Source organism: Emydura macquarii, unplaced genomic scaffold (genome assembly GCF_026122565.2).
Source record: "Emydura macquarii macquarii isolate MOO-44397 ecotype Brisbane River unplaced genomic scaffold, CSIRO-AGI_Emac_v2 contig_1451, whole genome shotgun sequence".
Lineage (NCBI taxonomy): Eukaryota > Metazoa > Chordata > Testudines > Chelidae > Emydura > Emydura macquarii.
Window position 1 is genome coordinate 5,150,766 of NW_027131588.1, and position 10,790 is coordinate 5,161,555.

General features: G+C 38.8%; 1 protein-coding gene across 1 annotated transcript in view; it reads right to left on the reverse strand.

Annotated features, from left to right (window-relative positions):
- LOC137156599 (FRAS1-related extracellular matrix protein 1-like) overlaps positions 1-10,236 on the reverse strand; it is a gene marked incomplete at its 3' end in the record, with an annotated part of 46,595 nt that extends 36,359 nt beyond the window's left edge. Inside the window, exon 1 of the mRNA XM_067553480.1 lies at positions 10,144-10,236. The remainder of the gene's footprint in view (positions 1-10,143) is intronic.
- Positions 10,237-10,790: the final 554 nt, after the last annotated feature.

A 10,790-nucleotide genomic window follows, 5' to 3' on the forward strand; every position in this document is an offset into this window, starting at 1 on the left:
TTGAGGAGAAGCTTCTAGGTCGGAAGACAGAAGTCTTCAAAGGGAGATGAAGAGACAATGCCAGTTCTAGCAGGGCCTTTCCTATCTCACTTTTAACTATTCATTAGTGCTGCCACCCTGCAGCATTTAAAGCAGGGGTTTTCAAACTGAGGGTCATGACCCCTTAGGAAGTCTGGAGGTTATTATAGGGGAGTCACAAGCTATCAGCCCCCATGCAAGCCAGTAAAGATGGCAATGCATGGGGGGGAGTCATCACTTTTGTTAGGGGGTCATCACAGCCTGAAATATTTTCAAAGGGGGTTCCACCAAAAAAGTTTGAGAACCCTTAATTTAAAGTGACCACATGTGCATTGACTGCCAAAAGACAGAATGACTGTGGATGAGGGGCATAACATTGTCCTCTCTGCAAGCCGATGCAGAATGAGTGAGGCACAGCTACTGTAGATCTGAGACTGCTTCTAACCTTCTAAACCTTTGTCCAGTTACAGAGAAGCTGCCAATTTCTTAAGCCACAGAGGTTGTTTAGGTAGGAAGAGCATAACTACTGATTTTAGGCTTTGACCAGAACATTAACTATCCCATAACACTTTGTCAATGACCGCAAGGAATCAGGCCCCCAGGTTTACAACTGACCTAACTGATGGCATCTCCAGTAGTTCAGTGCTCCCTGACATGGAGCAGGAGCATTGGTTCACACTGAAAACATCTCTTTTAATCCACAGACAGACAAGATACAATCGAAGATAGGGATAAACAGATAGAGGTGTCTCCTCAAGTATTTAGCTTGCAAGACGTGATGGAATCAGAGTCTGGGCAGTGTGACTACAGTATGAGAACTAATTAAAAATGATATTGTTTGGGAATGTTATTGTTTACTTTATGTGCCCCCTGTGTGCCCGCAAAAGTGAAGAGCCCACTGTTTCTCCAGATAAGTGTTTCAAGAGTCTGGATCATAATGTTGCTTTCACCACATCATACTTAGGTGTATTTCTTGACTCTGACTAAGAGCGAGCCGATCTATTTTCTGTGCTCCGGGCCGCTGTCCCATAAACTCAGAGCAAAGGCACAGGTAAATCTCTCATGCAGAATTAATTGCCCTGTGTCAGACAGCCAGGTGTGTGTGTGGTCGGGGGAGAACTAATTAGAATTAGAAGCTTTTGCCATTATTCCTGAAAAATATGAGTGAACAGCTTGACTTTTTATGGGAGGGTGGAGGGTTGGGTGGTGGGAGGCTTCTTCTCTATGAATGCTGGGTGATAAAGCTGTTGCCCTGGTGTCCCTGTGTGTTATGGGCTTGTTTTTATATCAGTGCACACATATGTTCACTCCATATGTTCCTGCAGTTGGCTCCCATTTGCCCACTGCAATACTGTCTCTTTAAGAATGGTAACCTTGTTTTTTTCCAGTCACTTACACGATGGCTGCAAAAGGAAAGGACTTGAGGGAGGGTTTTCCGTTACACACAAGCATAAAAATGAAAGGTATTAGAGTGAGTCCTGATACTGACGTTCTCTATTCAGAGGAAGGCCAATTTTAAATCTGGGAATTATTACTGCAAGTCATTCAAGCAATCAGTGGATAAAATCATCTCAAAGTAGGATGTCTTGTCTCAAATCAACAGGAGCCCAAACATTATTTTGAAACAAGTCTGCTCCTTTTTAAAAATTTGTGCCATTCTTAAATGCTACCAGGTGTTGCTATGCTAGAACTATGCACTCCAGCTACTACAAAAGTGTATCTGAAATATCGTAGTATCCCTCCAAACTTGTAGGCTAATAAGGCTAATGCTTCCCCTAGGCTACACCTGTGCAACTCCCACTGACGTCTCCAGGAGCTGAGCACCAGCTCTGAGGGAAGAATTTGGCCTCCAAATGTCTTAAATCCCTTTGCACAATCAAATAACAGGATTCAGGACATTCTTTAAATAACCAGTATGTAATTTAAAAGAATCTGTAGGAAATATTCCTACATGATCTTACTTATTTAGGCCTTGTAAATGGTACAGAAATCTTTATGCATTCTACGGGCCTGATCCTAATCACAGATAGTCTCATGTAAATCTAGATTAACTCTATTGACTTCGGTGGATTTATACCGGTGTAAAATCACCATAAGTAAGATCAGAACCTGGCCCAATGGCTCCCGATTACAGCACAGAATACTCTACAAAAGAACTTTAATCACTGCGGGCTTCAGGCCTACTGCCACTGAAATCAGTGGGAGTTTTTCCTTGACTTCGGTGGGAGTTGGATCAGGTCATAAGATCTGCTCCGTGTGGGACAAAAATCTCTAGATGCCTGGGAGTTTTCACTTAGCAATTGTTTGGGTTTTTTTTAAATGGGAGAGAGTGCATGTAGAGGGTGGCTAGCTAGACTGGGGTAGAAGTAGGTTTGGTTTATTTGTAACGAACAATATTAAGAAAGATTTATGGATAGTAGAAAAAATATACTAGAAAAAACAAAGAATTTTAAAAACGAAATAAGTTCTAAAATTCCTTTAGTAAAGAAAATGATTATTGCACTAGTTAAAATTTAGCCAGGGGCAATGGCAAGGACTCTGAGATGCTAAATTATGTAGCTGTCACCTTAGAACATGCAATTAACAAAAGCACTGTTCTGGCCATTTGTTGTTTAATGTTCTAGTCCCATACACCACAAACCGATTACAGGCCATACAGAAATCAGATACTTAGCATAGTTTTTCACTGAATTTTGTGATGCTAGAAAACAATACCCCTCTTTTTTCCCTTTCTAAATAGCCCTTATCTGTGTATGTAACTCCTGTATGTCACTTGATATAGCTAAAATCAAAGGACAGTAAGTATTTCAGTGCATGATGCTTTAATTATTCTTTTACAGCAATCTTCTTTCTCAATCAGGGAAAACAGCCCTAAGACAGAAAACTGTATCAGATATAGCCATCCCTCCACTGCCATTCTGATCTAGATCACAGAATTTAGAGATAGAAAGGAGCTATTCTGCCCTTTTTTGCGCTACAACTTATTTTAAAATGAGTGAATATTGTATATATAAACACTTTGCACCCTCAGTAGAAAGCTTTTGTTATTTCTGATTTCTTGTGTTCTCGGCGTTTAAGAGACTGACTGCAATGAACATTTTTTCCATTTAATTCACAGACTAGCTATAATTAGTAGACGGCTGAGTTGTTAAAATAGATAGGCAACACCAACAATGCCAATGATTCCCTATGTTTCATCCACACTTAACTTGTTTTATGTTTATTGAATTACTCAATTTACTTAATATCACACCATGACAAAATGCAATGCAAATGTCTCCAGAAACAAAAATTTGTGCACCACCCAGGCAAAGTTATGCTATTTTAGGATAAAACTGAATTCGCATTCCATAATAGCTCAGTTCTGGGCCTCTCCCAAGGCAGAGTGCCAATTATGCTCTATTACTTGGATTTGTTCGTTTTATGAGGTGGAGTCCTAGTGGGAGGAAAACCCATTTCAATTAAAGTTTCTCTCTCACTCTCTCCATGTGTTTAATGAAGTTAGATGTATAGCGGCTGCACTTAAAAACTTGCCATTTTCCTTAAGATAAACATAGATATGGTTGCTTCATTATCTGTGGAATTCCTTTATCCTACTCTGTACCTACTGTAGTCTAGCAATTACTGAGGACAGCCCACTACAAACACAGATTGTTTTTCTGGAACATTTTAAGGGTCACCACTGTACAGTGTTTAAAAATGCATCCTGAGTTTATTTATTTTTTGTTGGGAGACCATTAATTCTCATGTTACTAATCTTCAGGCTTGGTTATTCTCGACATAATACAGCACATAATATTGTTCACACAAGCCTAAGACATTAGACTAATCAAGAGACGGAATGTTGGCCTGAACACTGAGGTTATACATAGTGTCATAGGGTCTTTAAAGTTCTATCAGGGGAGCCACCAAAAAGTGATGGGAACGACTTGGGTTTAACATCATATTTGAAGGATAGCCCAGCCCCATATTATTGCACTGTAATGTCAGTCATAAGCACATGAGCTTAAACCCCAGTGTGTTGAACTCAAACGCGCACCTTCCTATGTCTTGGGTGACAGCTCTACCGAGAAAGCAGTATTGTCAATATTGAAGAGGATATATATAACTGAAGAGCAGAATAATACAGAAAGCAGCATGGGGAGAGAGAAAAGGAGAACAATGGGGGGAAAGAGTGACAGCAAAGGAAAGAGGAATGAATCACAGAACGTGAAAGAAAAACTGTAAAGTATTTTCCAATAGGTCCCTCAATATCCCTTGTTGAAGCCTCAGGGCTTGTCTACATGGGAGAATTCATGGGGAAGGTATTGCAAAATAGCTAAGGTGTGAATTTAAAGGTCAACAGCCATTCCACACAACTCCTTGTGAAGACATTCTTATTCTGCACTAAAAGTGCCTTTGTGCAGTTTAGCTTAGTCCTGAGAGCCCCCCAACTACAATAAGAAGAGATTCCAAAGACTGGATAGACTCTCCCTAAGAGAGAAGCGCTCCATTCCTTCATCATCAAATAGAGTTCCCGTAGCTTTCTGCAAAGTAGAAATAGAAAGAAAAATGAAGAGGAAGGAGATTTCTCTAAATCAGGAACAGATACTTTAAACTTTATCTAAACAACCCAACCCTCTAAAAAACAAACAAACAAACAAACAAACAACCCACCACAGCATCCAGTGCAGTCAACAGTGCATTGATGTTAAAAGGGCACTGTGGATAAGTAGGTCATAGTGTCTGACTGAGACTAACAAGCATGTTCTACCCATTGCTGCCTCCCCTCAAAATCATCGTCGTCCCCACAGCTCCTTTTAGTGCATTGTTTCTCTTCAAAGTGTTACGTTTATTTGTTCATACTGTTAGAGGGTTTTAAAATTTAGCTATAGAGGTTGCATTGTTAAAAAGAGACATTTAATGTACTGAAGATAGTTGGAGAGACCAACAATTAAAATCAGCTCTGGCTTTTGTGTTTTAATGCATTTGGGTCCCTACAGTTCAGAGTAGAAATTAACTGCTGGATTGCACTGCATAGATACTGTAAATATTTTTTACATAAGAACTTAACTAGGAAGTATCTGTCTTCTTCTCATTTAACTCCAGAGAAACAATTTATCCAAAAGAAGCTGAGAATGTAAAGATTAATCCATTTTACTGGGTCTCTTTTCATATTCCGTTTCTCCACATATAGAAAGCAACACTCTCTGAACATTCGCATACCCATGTTACATATATTCAATAGGATGAATACCATGAATACTATGCGCAAATAAATATCTGTATCTCCTTCAAAGTTGTTGGAAAGAAACTATATATTCCAACTTCTGGAAGAGTTTGATTGACATCATTGGTAAAACACTACTTTCCACATTATCCGCCCTTCCTCCTTTTTAATCCCTGTGGAATTATGCACTGACTGATTTCCTCTGTACACAAATGGGGACGTAATGTTACTGTAGATGGTTATTTGTAGAGATGGGCAAATCAGTCTGGGAGAAATAAGAATCTTTCCAAATCTTTGCCTATTTCCCAATCACACACCAAACTTTTTGGAAAGTTTGAAAATTCTCACTTAAAGCCTTCCCCCCAACTACTCCCTCCTCATCCACTTCTTATATGTGGTTATAGGTGGTTATATGTGGTTATAGGTAGGTTATAGGTAGGAGATAAGAGTAAACTGGGGAAAAGAGGGGCAGGAACTTTATTATACCTTATTTTTGGTCACCTCATCAGGGCATGCCTCACTTTTGGGGATAAAATCAAGTAGCCCCTCCAATTGTCCTACTGGTATCCCTATTTTAGAACTGAGGAATGATCTGGAACTTCCTTACATGGTGTTAAAGGACTGTGAAATTCTGGAGCATGTCCGATCCCTCACTTCTTTTCTGTAAGACTGACAATTCTTATGAGGAAGGCAGGGATATTGGGCACTCTGGGTTTTTGAAACCATGCTATGTGCTTTGGATTATAAATTGAGGGGCACACTCAAAGTGCCATTACATTGTACAGCAAGGAAATTAGCTAGGATAACAGAAGGGTTACCATGTCTTGCGGCACAAAAGCAGGAAGGTGAGCAACGAAATGCCTCCTGAAGGGGAAACCCAACACTGGAGAAGGAAGAGGCCCGAATGACAGCATGCGTAATTGTTTGTCCTGGTCTCTCCTTCATTCCTCAAGAGCGTGATATAACAGATAGACAGAAGCGAGGTCTCTTAAAATGGAAGTTGTAAGGGTTGAAAGGAGTCAGGTAGATGGAGGACATCCTTTCCATAAGCATTTGAATTTAACAAATAACTAACGATGGATGAAAGATCAAACTATGTGCTGGCAGGCAAACTGGGATTAGTCATTGACCATCATGGTTTTGTCATGACTGACACATGCTCACCAAACAGAATTTTTTGGTTCTTCGCTAGTTTGAACTTCATGCCTCTTTGTTAGTCAGTTCAGTAGGTGCAAACAGAGAATCTATAATGAAATGGAATCCAATACCTACATCATCAACAGTCAATTTAGTTCTCCATGGCCTTTGCAAACTATATCCAGCTCTCATGGTGTAAGCATCTCTATCAGGCAATGTGAACAGTTCTAAACCAATGGACACGAGGTGAGGAAGCCATTGAGGAAAAAAGGAGAAAAGCAGCTGCTGAGATCTCTCCCACAGAGAAGACAGGAACCAGAAGGAGATGGAGAGAGTGAGGGAAGCTGTGGAGGGTGATGTTGCTTCATCATGTCATGATGATGTGGGGAGATGCTATTGTGATGCACGTCATTAAATAGTGATACAACAGGATATTGCCAACAGCCCATTCCAGCAAGTGGTTGAGCACTTCCAGAGAGTTGCTCAGCACTTTATCTGCTCTGGAATTTTATATTGCCACCCATCACCAGCTGAGCACCTTCCACATAAAATAGATAGCAAAAGCGTAGTCCTTAGTGGACTTCACGGAGTCTCTGGCACCTCTCTTTCTGGATAAAAGCTCTGATTGGGGCAGGGTTTTTGCTTTTGCTTTTTTCAGATTTTATTAATCTAGCTCTTTTTTTGTTAAGGGGCTGGGGGTTTTGGGGGTGGAAAGAGATGTCAATGTTGTGAGTGTCATTCTTATGGAAGAGAGGCCTTTCCAAAGAGGAAGTTTTTGCAATGTTTCTTAAAGACAGCCATATTCATTGAGTGTACTACTCACTATCTCACAGGGCTAAACTAGAGAATAGTGTGTCAGCTGCATTGCCACCCTGAAGATCAGCTTTAGAATGCTTGAGTGTTAACATTAGCGAGTATCCTGTAAAGGGAGGCAGTGTCGTCTAGTGGACTGAGCAGGAAGTGCCCAAACTTGGGCTCTATTCCTGACTTTCCCACTGACTTACTGTGTGACCTTCAAGCAAAAAACCAAACTGCTCTGTGCTTTATTTTCCCCACCCAAGGAGTAAGAATAATACATACCTCTCTTTGCAAGCAATTTGAGGTTCTCAAATGAAAGATGCTCTATATGTGCATAGTATAGTTATGAATAATTGCAAATTCTAATTCACCTACAAAGGTGAACGCATTATTTTAAACAGTTATTTACATTGTCTCTCATCAGAATTATTCTATACTGGTAAATGTGGCAATTTGGGGATAGAAATGTGTAATGCATAATTATTTAGCAAAGTATCTATCATATATATGTATTTTATATATATATTAACTGTTCAAGATGCTTGCACAATGCACCTTCATTGTGTCAGTTTCATGTAATTCTCATGATGGCCCTAGACAAATGGAGAATACACTTATATGAAAATCAGATGGCACACAGCTACTGTTTATCTTCACATCCAGCTTTTAAGCCCTTTGAAATGCTGCTGCAGGTATCAGAATAATGGCAGTTACAGACAAAATAAGACATTTCATTAAGCCTAGTCAGGTTTTTCACTTAGTTGCACAAAAGACAGATGAATCATTCATAAAATCTCATGTTGTAACCTGTGAAGGAGCTGCTGCTATCAAGTTCTGCATAGACCACCTAGCTACAATAACTGGTTCCACAGACAGCCATATATATGAAAGAAAGTTATCCTTGTGCAAATTAGACTATTGCAGAATCACTGCTATCATGGTAAATAGAGCTGAGTGAATAATTCTCAGTGCACAATTTAACTTCTCTTTCTGCTCACAGGATATCCACAAGCACAGCAAAATTTCCTCTAATTTATTCATTATTCAACTAAGAGCTTTCTGTATTTTTTTACCCTACAGATTGATCACGACCATGTTGCTTACATGTGATTGGTCAGATCAAATGTTTCTTTTCCCTCACTGGATGAGCTCACTTCTGGTGTAAGTGCTGAAATTCACTTGCCGTGAACATGTGCGCTATTAATCTGGACCGCTTGAATTGCTGCAGAAAGTGAATACAACAGATTAATGAACACAACTGAGGCATATTCATTTAATAAAATTAATTGATATCCATGGACACTTTTGTCTGTATTATTTGCCTATTTATGCATAGAGCAGAAATCACAGTAGAAAAAAATCTCAAAGCTGAAAAACCTCAGATATAGAATTAAAACCTAAACCAATTCTCCACAACTCTGTATGTCATCAGCATGTATTTATTCCATACACTATAGATAGCTAAGGAGGATAATAGTGTGGGAATTCATTTTCTGAGAAAGGTCCCCAAAAATGGCATATCACTCCATAAAAGTAATCTGTTTCTAATCTACTTGTATTACATTTTATCCTTAATAGAGAGGTTGCTATTTTTGCACAGGCAAAGGAGGGGAGCAATTAAACAACTTTATAATCTTTATGTGAAAGATGAATTTGCGAGATCATGCTCTCATCAACTTTTCACACAGTGTCTATTAAATCACAAAACATTAAATTAACTTCTAAACAGGGTTTTATTTAGGATTACAAGAAGCAGAGAAATTTAAAGTAGAGGCTTTTATTCTATGTTTCAGCACTGGGTGAAAACATCCCCATCATAAACCCTTATAAATGATAGAGAAGGATCATAATGGAAGGGAAGGATCATACCGGAAATGCTGACAGACCCTTAGCTACAATGGGACATTAGTGGACACTGTTAGAATAAGAGAGAAGAAAGAGGACAAATGAACTTAGACCATGAGCTCTTTCACTATTGAAACACAGCTGCAGCAACAGCAGAGCACCGTCAAGTATCAGTGCTTCTTATGGACATACTATGGTAGAACTGGAGATGCATTTTGCTCATTGTACCTAGCAAATTATACAGCACTGAATCAATTAATTTTCTCACTTAATACATTTCTCCAGATCATAAATACCAAAAAGTTTTTGAATACTCCTTTCAGGATGTACTGTATAATTATCAGCAGCAGCTTGGCTGACTAATACATCTCAGCACAACACAGAATGTAATTGAACAAGACAATCAGAAAGTTGAATTTTGGAGATTAGTTCTGTATCAGTGTGGAAAAAGAAGAGCTAAGAGCGTCTTTAAAATATTACAAATCAAAGTGTGTAAAATTGAGGTCAAGAGAGAAGACAGTTATACAAATACAAACAAAAAATGTGAAAACTTAAGTCTCAGATTTCTACTGCAAGATAAAAATATATCCTTAAAATATACTTCAAAAGAGCAAGAGTCTCCCAACTAAAGCAAATTTCTGACGGGCTTTACACTGCTTTTAATTAATATTGAAAGCATTTTCAGTTTTTGGTGCCACATTTCTCTATTTTAGTGTGTTTCACTAAAAAAAAAAAATTCAAAGAAACCTTGCTAAACAAACCCTTAAATTTCAAGGGGGAAGTAACAAAATATGATATTATAAAGTTTTATTAGTGCACAGGTGGTGGAGTAAAGACAGTTTAGAAATATCTATCAATTAGTAAAAAAATGGCATTTTAGAATAATATGGTTTACTTGGAATCTTTCACTTCTAATCTTTAAAAGTACTGGTAAACCCACTGGTAAAACTTAATGCCTCTTTTCCATCTTAAATTAGAATTAAGCTTTCATCCTGAATACTGTAAATATTGTCTGTATGCCTTCTTGCAACATTCAGTAGAGGCACTAAATAATACTACAAGCATAAACGTTACCACATTCAATTCATACAACAATATATTCAATAGGAGAGAGAAGACACAGAGAAGGTACTTACAGGTAGCAATATTCCTTCAGGAGCCTGAAGACAAGAGGATACTGGTATAAGACGGATAATGAGAGTCACTGACCCAGTAATCTCTGATTTAAAGGGCTTGCAGAGAGAGAGAGAGAAATCCAATGAGGGGGCGAGAGAGAGAGCTGAAATTCCAGTCTTTCTGGTCAGCTTAGTTTTAGTTTTCTTTGTACTAAAAATCCACATTAAAAAGTATCTTTTCCCTAGTCGCCTGCCAGGCTGCTGCTGACTTGAAAACTTCCAGAGTACAAAAGCTTTGTGACTCCCTATGATAAGGGCATTCTAAAGATGCCTTCAGATGTTTACACTAAGTGATGTTTCTCTGGCAAGGAGCCCCAGATCTTCCCCTTCTGCTAGCTGAGTCTGCTGGAACTAAAAACTGAGCTCCTGTCTGCTCATTTCCCTCCCCCCACCTCTGGTTCTGTTAGACTATTTTGTTTTTCACTATCAGTTATGTGCTAATGCTTTATACCAAATGGCTATGCTAGAAATTTCTCTACCTTAACCCCTTTCTCCACTACTAAAAGAAAAAACAAAGTCTTTATTCAAATACAGATAAGAACATAGCCTCCATAACAGGATAACCCGGCAGGTCTTGAGCTTATGTCAGGGTGGTTAGTAAAATTAAA